This window comes from Thunnus thynnus, chromosome 5, assembly GCF_963924715.1.
Source record: "Thunnus thynnus chromosome 5, fThuThy2.1, whole genome shotgun sequence".
Classification (NCBI taxonomy): Eukaryota; Metazoa; Chordata; class Actinopteri; order Scombriformes; family Scombridae; genus Thunnus; species Thunnus thynnus.
Genome location: NC_089521.1, coordinates 273,675 through 292,696, shown reverse-complemented (window position 1 = coordinate 292,696; position 19,022 = coordinate 273,675). Strand labels below are relative to the sequence as shown.

Below are 19,022 nucleotides of genomic sequence, written 5' to 3'. Positions count from 1 at the left end.
AACAATGCTTATCTGCGCTGTTGTGTGTAAGCTGTGCTTATTTGTTGCATAAGTGGTTCAGTTAGGGCTGCATGAAGTGTAAAATGTCTTCTTTACGGAAATCAAGTTATTACAACATGCACAAAAAGCTAAACAGTGAGGTGAACAGTTAGTCTGTGGACCCGACACATTTTACAGGACTGTTGTGACTCAGGATGGCAGGCTGACTCCATCTTGTTGCAGATCTAGAGATCATATCTATGAGAGGAACAGACTGAAGAAAGACTCCACACACTAATCTGAGCTCTCGGTCTGTGTTTACAACAGGAGGAGGAAGCACTGCATGGTTCTGACGGCTCAAATGACAGGTGCACTTTAGTGGGGCAGGTTGAAAGTACAAAAAACACAATATCCAGGAAGACAAATCCAGGAAAAAAATTAAGGCACTCCATCTTCAGGTGACATAATAAAGTGAATTTATTCTTTGAGCATAGGCAATCAAGCAGACCAACGCGTATTGACTTGTGACAAGATATTATCTCTGACTACGAGATGTGAAGCCATGGAAGTCGACTGAACGGTGTGCAGATTCTACTGTATTCAGTCTGTCTCTATCTGTCAGGTAGCTAATGCTGACTAGCAGCTGTCTGCAGATGTCGGACTGTCTTTTGAACACAAATGCAAACAGTGCAAATTAATTAATGAGCAGACTTATAGTTTCTGCTGTCTGTGCTCACACTGATCATTGAAGTGGATGTGCTGGACTTAATTGAAGCATCTTTTACTGAGAGTCCATGTGTAGCTGTAGGAGATATCATTCACTTTTTAAATATGCATAATGATGACTGGTGGTGTAGGTCTTTATTCTTGCTGTTGTAAGCCTAAAGAAATAAATCCTGGGTCCATAGTTTTTATAACCAGGACATGCATTTACAGTTTAGCCTGTAATCTTCTCTTTACACTATTTTATATAGTGTACACAACAGCATTGCTCACTTGCTGAATGTTGAAATTTGAGTTCCCAGAAGAGCTCCATGCAATATCGGTATTTATCTAATTCATGAACTGAATTGAATTGAATTGAGATTAATCGATGCAGGACTTTGAATTAAAACTGGGAGAACAGTGCTGATATCCAGCACTAGTCATCACAGGGATAGAAAGCTGTAGTCATGGACAGGAGCGAGATGTGATAATCATTCAAATGCATATGAAAAGTGACAGTAGCTGGATGATGAAATCCTGCCTACTTTCTCAGCTCTGCACACTTAGCCAATCGCTGCATAAACTGGGAATAATCAAACTGTCGGTTTAGTAAAGTTACAAAAATTGCTGGACGCAGGTCCGTTAATTCTGCTGTCAAAAAGATGTGGGGTAGTTTAAACGCCTTTGCAATGACCCAGCAAGCACTTCATTTGAAGCACGCAGACCCCTTAAAGATCCCTTACTGGCCATGTTTTCAAACAAGAAAATACAATTACCTTGTAAGAAAATCTTAAAATGATATCTTCTCTGGCTCCCTCATTGAAAATTCCAGAATCTATGAATGTGCAGATATTTTTTTGTTCTAAAATATATGATGTCTCCTACATCTCTGTTAAGTCTGTTCTAATTGTACATGTAAGGTACACTGTACATGTAAGGTACACTGGAAATTTCAAGTTTCCACATCACACTTGTTGGATACTGGACCACGATTATGTCCAAACTAGTTGTGATGTCACAAATCATGCTCATAGGTACACACTTTAAACTGAGATGTAAGGTGAGTTAAGAGAAACTTTCTTTCCTCAGCACATGAATCATTCCGCACAGTGAATAGAACAACATCCAACTGAAGGAGCAAGAAGAAAAACACATTTGAGAGTGGAGAGGGACTTTTAAGTGTATATGTGCAGGAATTGTTTATAGCCAGCAGGGGGTGCGACTGCCTTCACAAGGGAGAGTATGGGCATTAAGAGGACACTCCACAGATTTAGCATTGCCCTATAAGTAGTCTCATTTAAAAGAATGAATATGCTGCCAACTGTGGGTCTGAACAAGGGGTGTGCCCGAATACATATACATTATTACACAAATAGTGGGGGTTTTTTTACAAATATTTGTTTCATACAAATATTTTAAGAATTATTTGTTTTTGGGAAGAAAAAAAAAGCCCATGTCAGATACCAGTGCGTGGTTCGGTTATATCGCTATCTCAGTCTCTCTCCTCACAGAGAGAGGGAGGGAGGGAGTCACATCCACCTGCTACATGACGCACATTTCCTAACACATCATTCCCGGAGTTGGGGGTGTTCCCCACAGATAAAGCTGAGCTACTGGCACACACAAAGTGCTCCCAAGGGACTCTCCGTAACCTGTTGTTCCCCTTCTCCTTTCCACAAAGTTAGGTTGTAAGAAATAGGCAATAAATGAAAAGTGCAATGCAAAAGAATTGCCTTTGAAGTTCCTCCCTACACATTACACACTGTGCTGTCTCTGTCTTATGGGTGTATAAATATGTAGAGATCTGTCTACAATGAGACAATGAGTCAAGTTTTAGCTCAGTAGTCAGTGCAGTGGTCTATGATCTGGGAGACGCCAGTTCAAGACCCAGTGTGGGGACCTCCTTCGTAAGGCAGTTTATTCATGAACACTTATTGTAACACTTTAATTTTCTAAAATTAAAAGCATAATAAAAACAAAAACAGGATTTTTAAGCCTCTTTCCAGTTTTTAGTCGGAAACCAATACAAATAATTTTGCTTCTTCTACAAATACAGAACCTATAAATATATCTATAAATAAAGAACCTATTGTTTTTGAAGGGATTATTATTAGAGCCTGACCATGAAAGTGCCAGGGGTCCCTGGCACTGAAAGTGTGAGGAACCTATTGTTTTTGAAGACATAATGATAATAATAATAATAATAATAATTATTATTATTATTATTATTATTATTATTATTATTATTATTATTATTATTATTATTATTGTGTGACAGCTGCAAAGCAGCTCGCACACTATGTTATCTCCTCTCTTTATTATTATTATTATTATTATTATATATCATTTCGCTGTTTTTGGCTAATAACTCATGAACCATGAGGCCAATCAAAATCTTTGCTCTTTATTGTGTGAGAGCTGCTTTGCAGCTTGCACACCATGTTATCTTTGCTCTTTATTGCAGGGACACAGAGTTTGAAAATGAATTTCTGAGAATTTGGGGCTTTAGATACTTGGAAGGAGTTTACATTTGACAATTAAAACTTACACTTGGTGCATATTTTATTGGCTGATTCCAGTATTTTTAGACCCACATTATCAGACAATAATAAAAGAAATTATTTAGTAATTCCCCATTGAATCTTATTTGAACTTTTACTCCTTGCAGTGTGGAATAGGTTTGGAAACAGCATTTATGAAGAAAATTAAAATTCACAGAAAATATAATTCACCGTTCACTGGAAAAAATTAAACATGAAAAATATGAATGATTAGAAAAGTTTTGATATTTAGTCAAACTGAGGGTGGCAAAGTCACATTAGTGGCACTTGGATTTGTGACCTCAGTATTTCTAAAATTCCTGCTCCGGCCCTGGACCCAGGCTAACATCATCACACAGCAGCTGTACAACTACTCCCACCTTGCATTCTTTTTGCTTACATATCTTTATAGACTTCCTGCTGAGATAGAAAATCAACATTAATACATAAGCAATCAAAAAGTATGTGTAAAGATTCTCTTTATTTTATAAAAACAAATGCAGTGCATTTCAAAACATGCTTGTTCAGAACAGGCCGCTTATAATTTCTCGAGAACCACATATTCATATATCAATTGACAAATGTATCAATTAAAATGATAAGGATTTAATAAATTAAATAGTTTTAATCCAGGCAGAAACTTGAGACTAAACTGAGGTTGAACTGTAGAAGCAACCGCATGGATATGTATCAATTGACATATCAATATTATCATTTAAAACAACATGGACATAATAAATTAAAGAGGTACTGCACACTTAAACATGTTTTTTGAGCTGTAAATTAAATTATATGACTGTACTATGATGAATACACATCAGTGCTGGTGTTAATATTGATTACAATATTGATATATTGATTTATAAAAATCGGCATTTCATGGCTCAACCTCTCACCTGCTCTTTAATATCAGCTCTGAAAAGGTGGGGCCAATGCTGACATATAGCCGACCGTTTGGGAGGTTTCTATGTTGCGACATTTATATAAATGGTAGAATGATAACGGCCACCTCCCCCAGCCCCACGCTCATTTTCAAATATATGTTGATCAAGAGAGACAATTTTAGCTTCAGGAGCCAACAGCAGCTAACACCAGCTAACAGCAGCTACAGCGGTGCTGGCCTGCTGGGGGGCGTCTCTCCATCTGTGACTGTCTGCGGAAGGAAAAGCTGCTGGCAGCCACAAAACACAACAGAAATCCTCCTCGCATCTCGCCCTGCAGCTCTTCAACTCTCCAGCTGTCTGTTCCTGCAGTTCTGTCTGTCTCTTTTTCTCTTGTCTTTTTTGAAATGAGTAAGGAAACCCAATGTTTTATTTCTGTAATTCACAGACTTTCTCTCTCTCAGAGAAAGCTTTCCACCGTTGTCTCCCCTCACCAGCGCTGTCTCTCTGTCACTCGCTCTTTCACTCATGTCGCTTGCCATCTCTCGCCATTTCTCTCATCTTTTTTAAAATGAGTTGGGAAACCCACAACAAAGCCTAACTTTTAACATTATCAAACAAAAAGAGATGTCATCCCCTCCTCTCTTTCATGGCAGAGATCTCATGCATACTATCAGTAGATGCTACAACTTATCGATGTTCCCTAAACTCCTCACACGCAGAATATCTGGAGACAACAATTTTGAGTTGAGCTAAAGTTGATCGGATGAACTGTAGTGCCCATTCAAAACATGCCTGAGACATCCTGCACCAGTGGAGGCTGGTCCATAGAGGCAGAGGATCCTCCTCTATTTTTTGAGAGACAAGAGGGAGATCAAAATATATAAAACAATATTTGGTTGAAATAGACCATTACAAATGTCAGTATTATTTATAAAATATATTTTTGTCCTTTGGAAAAAATCCATTATTGAAATTCTGTTTACAGCGACACCTGCAGGGTGGGAGGAGAAAGAGCAGTGTGTGTGAAGTGGTGGTGGGGGGCAGTAGGGGATAGTGAGGGGGAGTGGGGGACAGAGGAGGACGGGTTAAGGAGGAGGACTATTGTTAAGCTAATGGGAGAAATTATCTGGACTGTGCAGCACAGCAGCAGCAGGACACCGCCAGGGAAGCTGGAGAGAGAAGCAACCGGAGAAACAACCAGGAGAGTTAGCTTGTTTGTCATTGTTGCTAATCATATCAGACTGGCTAACCAGCAGCCACAAAGTTCTGTTAACTAACAAACAAGATTACCAACAGCCACAAATGGACGTTATGACATGAGTACTTCATCTCCATGAAAGAAAGAAGATGTCAGATAACGTGGGTCAGATACAGCTTCTCTCTCTCTGTCTCGCTGGTCGCTAATTTCATCTCTGACGGTTAAATGTCTCTGTATGGCTTTTTTGTGAATTTATCTCCTTAACAAAAATGCAGCAGAGATCATAATGTGTTGTGGGTAACGTTAGTTTGCTTGTTGAAGTCACAGTGAGCTGTCTGGACTCACTCATTCATTGTTTTTTAATTGAGTTGTTGTTCAGTCACCTGTTGATGTTGCATGATTAGTGTGCAGGAGGTCTGGCTGCTTGCTTCTGACTTTAAACTGAGCCTATATTGAGTAATAAGCTTAAAGTAACTAGAATAACAAGCGTTAACTAGTGGTGTAATGCAATGGATTGTAGTTGATCCGTGATCCGTATGGATCACCCCGCACAGTTCAGCAGGCATATGAACTGCAGATTAATTGCAAAATTTAATGTCTCATTTAAGTAAACAAACTGCAGTAAGTACAAGTCATGGGCAGACAGCATGTCGCTAACAGGGATTTTGAAGAGATACGATCAAATCAGCATCTAATGGGTCGAAGTGACATTTGCAGTTATGTTCACCTGCTGTCTAATGTGCTGCAGCTGAGCAGCTAATTATTATCTAGCTGCTAAATGACACTAGCAGTGAATGTTTGTATGGTGGCTCGTTCAACAAGCTGCAGCACAGGACATGTGTTCATGTTTCTCAGTTATCATCAAGTTTTGATGATGTGGAGAGAGGCTGTTTCATTCACTACCGTGTTTAAAAGAGGAAGGTATCATGCCTCATATTGCAATAACTGAGCATTGAATATTTTATATATTTTATTTTATTTTATTTATGAACATCTTAAATATTGTTTTCATTTAAGACCATGGGCAAATGTTCCTTGTTGTTTCTGGCTGTAAGTGTGTTACAGAATAAATGGAAAACAAAGTTTTATTTGTCTACCCCCCTTTTTTCCCGCTGATCCTAATAATGATCTTATCCATGACTCAAATCGATCCGAACCGTGAGTTTTCTGTTCATGTTAGCACTCCTAGTGTTAACATATCAGCTTTGTAGACTATATTTTGTATGTTGTGCACATAGATCAGAGTGTGTAAGTCATGTATTTGATACATGCATTAATACTTTCTGATGTGAGTCTACACTTTTAGATCTGTGAATCTTTTTAGTGTTCAACACTGATCTGTTCCTGTATCACATTATAAGCTTTGTGGTACTTTATATATTTCTGTATACTAAGAAAATACATAGGAAAAATGTGTTAATCATATGATATGTTGTCTGTTGTTGTCACAAAAGAATGATACTATAAATTTGAATTTGACTTTGTTGGTAAAATGACAGATCTGAACCACTGCACGGCTAAAATGAGCACATCTCTGTTTAGAAACAATATGTATGTGCTAAATGTCTTTAAAGAAGCAGCCTTTACACTACTCAGGGGTTTTTGTTTTTAAAAGCAAATTGTTTTATTGGCATATAAAATTTCATCAGGTGGGGGACAATCATATAGTTTGATGCGGTTTGTTGTAAGATTCCATGTTGGTTTTCTTCCTGTCCTCCCCAATGTTTGAGTCACCAGCCGCCACTGTTCTGTACTATATCTTGAACATACATACAAAGTTCCCACGTGTGAGGAATGGGAATAGAGCTTAACTCTCTAAACTTTATCAGTTCATTCTATATGGTAGTTCTTATTAATATGGATGTAATCCCACCTCTGACCACAATGTGGGTTGCAGTGGTAGAGTGGATGGAGAGTAGAGTGGTAGAGGACCCTCTTGTATCTGTTCTGTTTCTTTCTTTCTTTATTAATCTGCCACTTCAACCCTAAATTTGACCCCCTAAACATGCTCAAAAACTCACCAAATTTGGCACGCACATCAGGTCTGGTGAAAAATTCGATAAAATGTAAATATTATCCCCAAAGTGCCAAAATGTGCTCTATAGCACCACCTATGTCACTAAAATGGCCACCACGGCCTGTAGGAATGTTGTAGAGAGATCGAACCAAAACTCAGTTATTCTTCTCATCAAGACCTACAAATTATATGCTCACACCACTGACCTAAATCCAACAGGAAGTCCACAATTCACCCATGAAAGTATGACTTTGTGCCAATTTTGGACCTTGAATAAATGCTATCTTGTTCTAGGGTGTTAATTGTATCGGCTTCAAACTTTAATACATGACTTACCACACTGTGCTGAACAAAAGTTATTAAAAACTTTGTAATAACTCGGAACGGTTTAGATTTTGTAAGCCACGAAAGTTGCCCTATCGCACCTTACAATGTAAACCAATGGAGAGGCAATCTCTGGGCATGGACTTTGTGCCAAACTGGGGTGTCTGACGTCTAAACTATAAGTCCGACCACTTTCAAACCTGTATCAATGGATTCGCGTCGAAAATTCCTACTAAGATATGATTTTTAATGTAAGATTTGGCCATAGTCATGGGATTTATGAAGATATTTCCACTAGAAAGACTGCTCTGAAATCCTTCTCTCCAGCTGAGAGAGAGAAGGAGGGAAGAAAGTGGGAGGATGGGTGCCACGGTTAAATGGAGCTAATTTTTGAAGGATACAGCAGAAAGGTCTATATACATACAGTACATTATATACAAACTTTGTATGAAGTTTGGTGTTATTATCATTTATTTTACAATAATTATGAGTCTTATATGTAAAATTAAGTAGTGGGGAAGGGAAAAAATGGAGTGAGAGTGACAATTTAGTGATAAAGTGCTGCAGAAAAATAAAATCGAAACTAAAATTTGTAACTCTGTACTGCAGTTTTTCCTTTATCAGGGCCCAAGCACCTAGCGGTTCGCTCACACTCTCCATTCAAATATATGAGTATTTTTCTGTGTCTAGTTGCAGTTACTTATTGTCTCTACACATCTGACAGCAGTGTTCAATGCTTACTTTTTTGTCGAGGAGTACATGTGCTCCTAAATGAAAAAAATTAGGAGCACACAGGAATTTAGGAGCACACTGAAAAATGTTCAAGTAACTGTTTATTAAAGACAAAAATTTATCACATACATATTTAAATGCTTTGTGTGTGTGTGTGTGTGTGTATGTAAATCAAAATTTATGTTCTCTTTAGGGGTGCTTGATTATGGCAAAAAGCATAATCACAATTACTTTTGCTCAATATTGACATCACGGTTATTTAACACGACTTTTTGACTATCATTTTTGGCGATTGCTGATATATGCACATATTTTTTCTACTACTTGGCTGAGGAAACTATTATACATGCAAGCATAGATTGTACTAAGTATGATCAAAAAAGACAATATATGAGGGAAGAACTCAGGAAGACTAGAGTTCCGGAGCTCAGCATTAAAACTTTAATGAACCTGCCAAGTGGGTGGAGTAGCAGTTTTTTTTGGGTTTTTTTGAATTTATTAGACAGACAGGATTGATTTGTAGGATTTAATATTTGGTTTACAGTCCGAAGCGGAGGGTGGCTGTAATGTGCCTAATATGCTATAATTTAGCTATCGTTGAAGCGTGTGGCCGTGGCGTGGCGTTGAGTTTTGATGTTTCGCCATGACTGAGGAAACTGCTATAACTTTAGTGCAAATGCTCCAGTCTGCACCAAACTTTGCATGTTTGATAAGAGTCCCAGCCTGAACACGTCCTCATGACAATATTCAGTCAGTGATGCAAACTGGCTGAATAGCGCCCCCTACGAAATTGCAGCAAAGCAGCCCCAGCAGCGGGCAAAATAGTGGACAAAGGAAGTGATGTTTATCTCCTTCTTCTCTGTTTGAAAACAGCCCAGGTCTGAAGACATCTACATGCCTGTGACAGAAGCCCTTCGACTGCGCCGCGGCCTGACGTACGCAAAGGCACGAAGGCCCGTTCAACGCTGCTTGCAGCTTTAATTTTATATATTTCTGAATATGCCTGAGACATCCAGCACTAAGTATGGAACGTACATGATAAGTTTTGTTCACAGTACAGTTGAACAGTAGAGCTTAAGTCTCTCAAACCTTTTCAAGTCATTATCACTACAGATGTAATCCCACCTCTGACCACAATGTGGGTTGCAATGGCAGAGTGGCACTGTCCGCATTTCTGCTCGTACACTCCACAGGCAGAGGAAGCAAATCAAGATTTATGAGGTATTTTTTATATATTTCTCAAGTACTGCTCATCCAAACAACTTTACACATTGATATTGCACTTGCTCGTTTCCCCAGCAATTCACCTGTCAGGATGAATGGTTCTTGAGATATGCATAGGACAATCCTACATACATACATACAGACAGACAGAGATTCCTTGCTTTATATAGGGAAAATGCTGCCATTCTTCAGTGCTAGCTGAATTTGAGTTAGTTTTTCCTCTGCAGACTCAGTGATGATGTGAAGATGAAACTCCCCCTTAATAAGTGGCAGAATACGTGGGAAACGGCCAGAAGTGAGAGAACAAGCTACTATTCTGTGCATGATGAAACTGCTCATAGAATCAGTGATTTTAGATGATTCTAGCCTAGATCTGAGTAGAAACCACTAATTTCTGCACCATGACAATGGAAAGGCCTTTTCTGCTGGGATCCTCGCAAAACACTCTTTTTTGAGGCAGAATAAGTAGGAATCGGTAAGAAGTGAGAGAACTGCTCATAGAATTAGTGATTTCATCTTAATCTTAAAAACTCCCCTTTAATGGGAAGAAACCCCAAGCAGAACCGGGTTCTAGGTGGGCAGCCATCTGCCTTGACCAGCTGGGTTGAGAGAGAAAGAAGAAGGGAGAGGGAGAAGGGAGAGAGAGAGACAGAGAGGCATAATATCAATAATAATAACAATAAAAACAGTAATAATAATCAAGATATGACTAGTACTAATAATAGCAAGTTGGGGGTTCGAGGCCTCACCATTCATGACCTGGGTTCTGGATTGTACAGGAAGCCAATGCAGGGGGTCAAAGTCCCTCATCCTGTGAGAGGAGAAAGCACAAAAACTCCAAGGAAGAAGCCAAGTTAGTAACATGCATTAATGGTACATGAATGGGTTCAGATGGAGAGGAAAGGAGGAGAGAGGAGCTCAGTGCATTATGGGAAGTCCCCCGGCAGTCTAGGCCTATAGCAGCATAACTGATGGCAGGTCCAAGGCAAGCCTGGGCTGGCCCTAACTATAAGCTTTATCAAAAAGGAAAGTTTTAAGCCTACTCTTAAACATAGAGAGGGTGTCTGCCCCCTGGACCAAATCTAGAAGATGGTTCCACAGGAGAGGGGCCTGATAGCTGAAGGCTCTGCCTCCCATTCTCCATTTTGAGACTCTAGGAACCACAAGTTAGCTAGCTTTCTGGGAGTGCAGTATTCTAGTGAGATAATAGGGTACTATGAGCTCTTTAAGGTGCCTGACCATTAAAGGGCTTTGTAGGTGAGGAGGAGGATTTTAAATTCTGTTTTGGATTTTATAGAAAGTCAATGCAGCAAAACCAAAATGGGAGAAATATGATTGATAAATATGACTGGGTATCATCTGCATAACAATGAAAATTGATGGTGTTTCCTAATAATATTACCTAAAGGAAGCATATATAAGGTAAATAGTATTGGTCCAAGCACAGAACCTTGTGGGACTCTGTCTAACTTTTGCGTGCATGAAGGATCATCATTAATATGGACAAACTGAATTCAATCTGATAAATAGGATTTAAACCAGCTCAATGCAGTTCCTCTAATGTCAATTGAGTGTTCCAGTCTCTGAAATAGGATGTGATGGTCAGTGGTGTCAAATGCAGCACTAAGATCTAAAAAGGCGAGTACAGAGAGAAATCCTTTGTCTGATTGTCAATTAGTAGGTCATTTGTAACTTTAACCAGTGCTGTCTCTGTGCCATGATGTGCTCTAAATCCTGACTGAAAATCCTCAAATAAACTATTGTTATGTAGAAAGTCATACAACTGTTTGGCGACTGCTTTCTCAAGGATGTTAGAGAAAAAGTGATGGTTAGATATAGGTCTATAGTAGGCTAAAATGCCTGAATCAAGAGTAGGCTTTCTAAGAAGAAGTTTAATTACAGCTACTTCAAAAGACTCTGATGCATAGCCTATTACTAAAGACAGATTGATCATATCTAGTAAAGAGGTGCTAGCTAAGGGTAGGACGTCCTTAAGCAGCCTAGTCAAGCCTAGTGGATCAAGAGTTATGACTCTTTGTCAGCCTGGCCAAAGTACTGAAAAGAAACCTAGGGCTGTTTTTATTCTCCTCCATTAATGCTGAGTAATAAGCAGCTCTGGCATTACAGAGGGGCTTCCTATATGTTTTAAGACTATCTTGCCAGACTAAGCAAGATTCTTCCAGTTGGATGGAACACTATATCTATATATAAATTTTCATGATGTTTGCTTTAATTTGCGGGTTTGGGAGTTATACCATGGAGCTAACCTATTATGCTTTATTATGTTCTTTTTTAAAGGGGCGATAGAGTTAAGTGTCATTCACAATGAGCCTGCAGCACTATCAACAAGATGATCAATTTGGGAGGGACTAAAGTCGGCATTAGGGTCCTCTGTAGTATTGAAACATGGCATTAAATTCAGTGCTGATGGAACTGCTTCCTTAAATTTAGCTACAGCACTATCACATAGACATCTAGTGAGCACATTTTTGTCTAATTGCGTGGAGTCCAGCAATAGGAATTCAAAAGTTATAAAGTAGTGGTCTGATAAAATAGGATTTTGTGGAAAAACTATTGAATGTTCAGTTTCGATGCCATATGTGAGAACAAGGGTGTGATTAAGCCAGTGAGTGGGTTTATTTACACTCTGGGAGAAGCCAACTGAGTCTAATAACAAGATAAATGCAGCACTGAGGCTATAATTATCAACGTCCACATGAATATTAAAGTCACCTACTATGATAACTTTATCTGTACTAAGGACTAAATTTGATAAAAACTTTGAGAATTCAGATATAAATTTAGAGTGAAGGCCTGGAGGACTGTACGCTATAACAAATAGAATTGCCTTTAAAGTTTTCCAGGTTGAGTATGAAAGACCAAGAACAATGCTTTCAAATGAGTTATAATCAAGTTTAGGTCTAGGGTTGATTATTAAGCTTGAAAATGGCTGAACTCCACCTCCTCGGCTGGTGTCTCCAGGAATGTGAGTATTAATATGACTGGGGGGGAGTGGATTCATTTAGGCTAACATATTCTTCTTATCTCATGAGACAGCGAGGTTTCAGTAAGACAAAATAAATCAATATGATAATCTGAGATTAGATCATTTATTATTCAGTTTTACATGACAGAGATCTTATGTTTAAGAGTCCACATTTAATTATCCTATTTTATTGTACTATTGCAGTAGTGGTGTTAATTTTTATTAGATTTTTATAAATGACTCCTCTTCTATTTACTGTAGCTTTAATTGATTTAAGGCGTTGGGGGACAGACACAGTTTCTACGTGGTTTTGCGTGGGTAACTGCTCCAATAGAAGTGCAGAGAAACGTGTAGGACTGCAGCTCTGCCTCCCACCATGACAACTCTGGGTTGTCATGGTTTTGGTCTACTAATAAACCTAAACTTCTGTCCTACACAGATTAAATGAGTCAAACATTTCCGTATTGAATTGAATTGAATTGAATTGAATTGAATTGAATTGAATTGAATTGAATTGAATTGAATCGAATCGAATCGAATCGAATCGAATTGAAACATATATTTGGTCCATCTGTGTAGACTTCAAAGTTAACGTTTCTGGAGATGCGATTTCTACTGAAAAACTCGGGCCGGAAGTCGTTCTGTTGTTGCTGATGACAGAACGCGGAAGCTAGTGGTAGTTGTTTTAGCTGCGGAAATAGGTGGTACGAAAGTGACTCTGACAGTTTAAAACATGTCTAAAGTAGAAATACTGAGAGTTTTGGTGAACCAGCGTTTAACGGCTGCTGTAGGAGAGGTATTTGAACTGTTTGAAAGAACCATAGCAGACTATGAAGAGGAACTTTCTTGTTCAAAGCGGGAGAATGAGCGACAACGCAAACTACTGGATGCTGTTTTGAAGCCTGAAGTTCGGTTACACAGAACAGGTTGGTGCTATTTAATAGATTCTGATTTCTGATGCGCTGAATTACCATAGCAGTTGTGTTGAAAATGTTTCACTGTTTCGAAGCTTTAAATGACGTTACAGTCGAAATGGCGACATATTGTTGGTAACGCTTGGTGTGGCATTTGCATGGATAGAATCTGTACATCCCATTTCCCTTATTTGAGGCTTGTACTACGGTGCAGGATTCGCGGTTAGCGAGGTAACTTCAGGTTTAACTCGGGGTTTTCAGAGTGACGACGGTGATTCACTTCTTATCGGGGTACACCATCATGGTAACGTATGTTGATGTTGAACCGTTCGCCACAACCTGTCAACACCCCGACCAATGACCAGTCAGATCACAGGAAAAAAAAGAGTCATCATTACTTCAAGATCCCGACATGGACAAAAGTCCTGAGTTTACAATAAAGTGACAAGTAAAAAAAGAGCAAGATATTTTTTTAGGTCTGTGAAAACATTTTATTGTTCCAAGCTTTCTATTTCCACTATTTAAAACAGAGCTTCTAATAGACGGGATTGTTTATGACACTAAACACATGATGATGTGATGATTTTAGCTGCATTATAATTGTGCAAAGTTGATGTTATCCCCGGAGTGTAGGTGATTTTACACTCTTGATTCCATCACTATAGCTCAGAATAACATGAAACAACTGTGTGATGATAACTGAAAATAAAAATGAAAGATTGTCTTTGATTAGAAAAATAATCCACACACTGTTAATTGGCTCCCATGATTATAAATGAAACATTTGGGTCAGATAGACCTCATCAGTCCTGAACTACTTTTCCACTCTTTGGCAACAGAAACAGTCTGACATTACTCTTAAGCTTTTTTTAATGTGACGTATTTAGAATGGTTTGTTCATCACCTAACTAAATAGCAAAACATAATCACTCTATAGTTAAAGTTGCAATACATGACATTCAGCCACTAGATGTCGCACTATAGCACCAACATCTCAGACCTAAACAAACTTGTGTGTCGTTTACTCAATAAAGTTTGTGATTAAAAAAAGAAGGCCAACAACTCACGAAATTCAGATCAGACTGTCAAACTAGGCAGTGCTGATCAAATATGGATCAAGATTCTGTCAGTGCATTGCCTATTCCTCACCTCAAATATTTTCTGAAATTTTAGTGTACTGTTAAACTGTAATTTCAGAAATTTTGTAATATAGCTGCCATTTTGGAAACGGATGTGGAGGACCCAGAGGGACTCACGTGCACGCTCACATGCACTAACATGCATGTGTTGCTGGTGCGGCTTCCCAAACAAAGAACAGAAAAGCTTGGATAATAACACACACACATGGAGTGTGACTTCATTCATTGCTCAGGTTGCCATTACTCAACTATATCTTTACATAGCAAATAGTTGTTTACTGACATTCAGTGAGGCTCATTGTCATTTATTGGACCTTTAAGTCATATATAATAATACCTAAATGTATTTTAAACCTTGCCTTACTTTTAATATTTGGAAATTATTTCTAGTGTTTCTTCGTACTCTGTTGTATGATTACAGGCTGGTTTACATTTCACTTTGTTGAATTTGACTTTCTGCTGTCCCTAAAACAGAAGTTTTCTACAGGTACTTGGTATCATCATTTCATCTCACATATATGAAGTACACATGGTCTGCCATCATGAAGGCCATCCCAGAGCACTTATTTCTGCTCTGAGGTAGTGCTGGGAAGTTCCAGTGTTTGAATTGTCTCTCAGTACTCTTGAGTCCAGACTTCTAAATGTATCGAGTATTTCGAGTTTTCCAGTACTAGGTGTAACACACCTCTCAAGCCACTATAATGCAGGACACTAATGTTTGTGTATCAAATGGTAGTAAATACATTTATGCTTCATTATCCTCCTGCATGAAAAGTCTTACTTAACTTAAGGTACATAAATATTATGAGCTTAATGTAGTTAAAGTATTGCAGTAAAAGTAGTGGTATGGTCCTTCTGACTGGCATATTATTATATATGACATAATTAGATTATTAATACTGAAGCATCAGTGTGTAAGCAGCATGTTACTGTTGTAGCTGCTGGAGGTGGAGCTAGTTTGAATTACTATATATACAGTTAGCTAGTTTAGTCCAGTGGTCCCCAATCTAGGGGTCACCAAAGGGTCAACAGATAAATCTGAGGGTCATGAGATGATTAATGGGAGAGGAAAGAAGAAAAAACAAAGTTCTGATACACAGATCTTCTTTCAGTTTTTGGACTTTTTATCTAATCTTTGATTTTTGATGAAAAATAGAATTTGCTCTATTTCTGCATAAATATGACCTAAAACATGATCAGATTTCCACTCAAGTCCTAAAACTAAGATAAAGAGACATCAGTTAAAAAATTGAAACAAAAACTTTACACTTGTTCATTTATTTATTGAGGAAAATGATCCAATGTTTGGGCTCTTATCTTTGTGATAAGAGCCCAGTCCTGAACACATCTGCATGCCTGCAATAAAAGCCCTTTGACTGCGACGTGCCCCAACGTGCACAAAGGTGCAAGGGCTGCAACATTTTGTACGCCTGCCTTTATTAGGGCCTGAGCCCCAAAGGGGCGAAGACCCTCTTGTATCTGTTCTGTTTCTTTCTTTCTTTCTTTCTTCTTTCTTTATTAATCCGCCACTTCAACCCTAAATTTGACCCCCTAAACATGCTCAAAAATTTGGCATGCTCATCAGGTCTGGTGAAAAATTTGATAAAATGTAAAAATTATCCCCCAAAGTGCCAAAATGTGCTCTTTAGCGCCACCTATGTCACAAAATGGCCACCACGGCCCGTAGGAATGTCATAGAGAGATCAAACCAAAACTCAATTATTCGTCTCATCAAGACCTACAAATCATAAGCTGACACCCCTGACCTAAATCCAACAGGAAGTCCACAATTCACCCATGAAAGTATGACTTTGTGCCAATTTTGGACCTTGAATAAAAGCTATCTTCTCCTAGGGCGTTAATGGTATCGGCTTCAAACTTTAATACATGACTTATCACACTGTGCTGAACAAAAGTTATTAAAAACTTTGTAATAACTCGAATGGTTTAGATTTTGTAAGCCCTGAAAGTTGGAGTGCCACATCACACCTTACAATGTAAACCAATGGAGAGGCAATCTCTGGGCATGAACTTTGTGCCAAACTGGGGCGTCTGATGTCTAAACTATAAGTCAGATCACTTTCAAACCTGTATCAATGGATTCGCGATGAAAATTCCAACTAAAATATGATTTTTAATGTAAGATTTGGCCATAGTCATGGGATTTATGAGGATATTTCACAAGAATACTCTGGAATCCTTCTCTCCAGCTGAGAGGGAGAAGGAGGGAAGAAAGTGGGGGGATGGGTGTCACGGTTAAATGCAGCTCATTTTTGAAGGATACAGCAGAAAGGTCTTTATACATACAGTACATTATATACAAACTTTGTATGAAGTTTGGTGTTATTATCATTTATTTTACAATAATTATGAGTCTTATATGTATAATTAAGTAGTGGGGAAGGGAAAAAATGGAGTGAGAGTGACAGTTTCGTGATAAAGTGCTGCAGAAAAATAAAATCGAAACTAAAATTTGTAGCTCTGTACAGCAGTTTTTCCTTTATCAGGGCCCAAGCACCTAGCGGTTCACACAGGAATTTAGGAGCACACTGAAAAATGTTCAAGTAACTGTTTATTAAAGACAACAATTTATCACATTCATATTTAAATGCTTTGTGTGTGTGTGTGTGTGTGTGTGTGTATGTAAATCAAAATTTATGTTCTCTTTAGGGGTGCTTGATTATGGCAAAAAGCATAATCACAATTACTTTTGCTCAATATTGACATCACGGGTATTTAACACGACTTTTTGACTATCATTTTTGGCGATTACTGATATATGCACATGTTTTTTCCTACTTGGCTGAGGAAACTATTACACATGCAAGCATAGATTGTACAAAGTATGATCAAAAAAGACAATATATGAGGGAAGAACTCAGGAAGACTAGAGTTCCGAAGCTAAGCATTAAAACTTTAATGAACCTGCCAAGTGGGTGGAGTAGCAGTTTTTGGGGGGGGGGTTTTGAGTTTATTAGACAGACAGGATTGATGTGTAGGATTTAATATTTGGTCTACAGTCCGAAGCGGAGGGTGGCTGTAATGTGCCTAATATGCTATAATTTAGCTATCGTTAAAGCATGTGGCCGTGGCGTGGCATTGAGTTTTGATGTTTCGCCATGACAGAGTAAACTGTAACTGCTATAACTTTAGTGCAAATGCTCCAGTCAGCCCCAAACTTTGCATGTTTGATAAGAGATAGTAAATACTTACCACTTTAAAATACTGTAAAGTTGTTCTATTGGATTTAGGTCAGGGGACATACTTGGCCAGGACATAGTTTTCACTTTTGTCTTCTTTTAAAACTCTTGTGTGATTTTTGCAGTGTGTTTGGGATGATTGTTATGTTGGAAAATTCCTCTCCTGCCAACCTCCTTGATATTGGGAGTCATCTTTTGATTTAATATTTGGGTATACAAATTTGCATTCATAGTGCCATCTATAAATGTCATCTCACCTACACCTTTTGTACTCACACAGCCCCATATCAGCACACTTCCACCTCCATTTTTCAGGGTCGGTACTATGCAGTCATTGTGGTAGTCGCGACCAGGTCCGCACCGAACAAGCTGAACCCCATCTGAGCCAAGCAAATTTATTTTGGTTTAATTTTTCAGTTAAGATTCAATGCAGCCTTTGCTGAACTGCTTAAAAGATATCAAAAGTTGGATGGGTTTAAACTTTCTCAATAATTTTCTTAATAAAAATAAGACTGAGATTATTATGTTTGGACAACCTTACCTATTGGATGACTCTGATGGTGTGCTTGGCCCTTTAGTTTCTTACAGTCAATCTTTTGTTAAGAATCTTGGTGTGATTTTTGACAGGCCTCTCCCTCCCAAATTTTTTGAGAGAGTTAGTCATGATTTTATTTCCTCTCGGTTAGATTATTGTAACTCTTTGTATGTGGGTTGGAACAGTCGTCTCTTTGTAGTCTGTAGTTGGTACAAAATGCAGCCACTTGTCTTCAAACTGGAAAAAGAAAGCGTGATCATATAACACCAGTATTGGCCTCTCCCGACTGGCTTCCTGTCTGTTTTAGGGTTGATTTTAAGATTTTGTTGCTTGTTTTTAAGGTTTTAAATGAATAATAATTGATTAATTCTTTTATTGTTATTATGTTCATTTTCTTTTATTCTTATTTGTTATTTACTTTTACATTAATTTATTTTGGTATTTTAGGCATGTTCAGCACTTTGGTCAACTGTGTTTGTTTTAAATGTGCTATACAAATCAATTTTAACTTGACCTCATCTGACCAAAGAATGTGCTGCCAGTATTCATCAGCAATGGTTTTCTTCTTGGTCATCATCTGTAGAGGTTGGTTTCATGCAATGTCCTTCGCACTGTCTGAGCAGTCACTGAAACACCAATTTCCAC

At 38.3% G+C, this 19,022-nt stretch overlaps 1 protein-coding gene across 5 annotated transcripts in view; it reads left to right on the top strand.

The window, feature by feature from the left end:
• LOC137182432 (oocyte zinc finger protein XlCOF6-like) overlaps positions 1-19,022 on the top strand; it is a 42,716-nt gene that overhangs the window by 9,848 nt on the left and 13,846 nt on the right. The gene's annotated exons all lie outside the window — the stretch shown is intronic.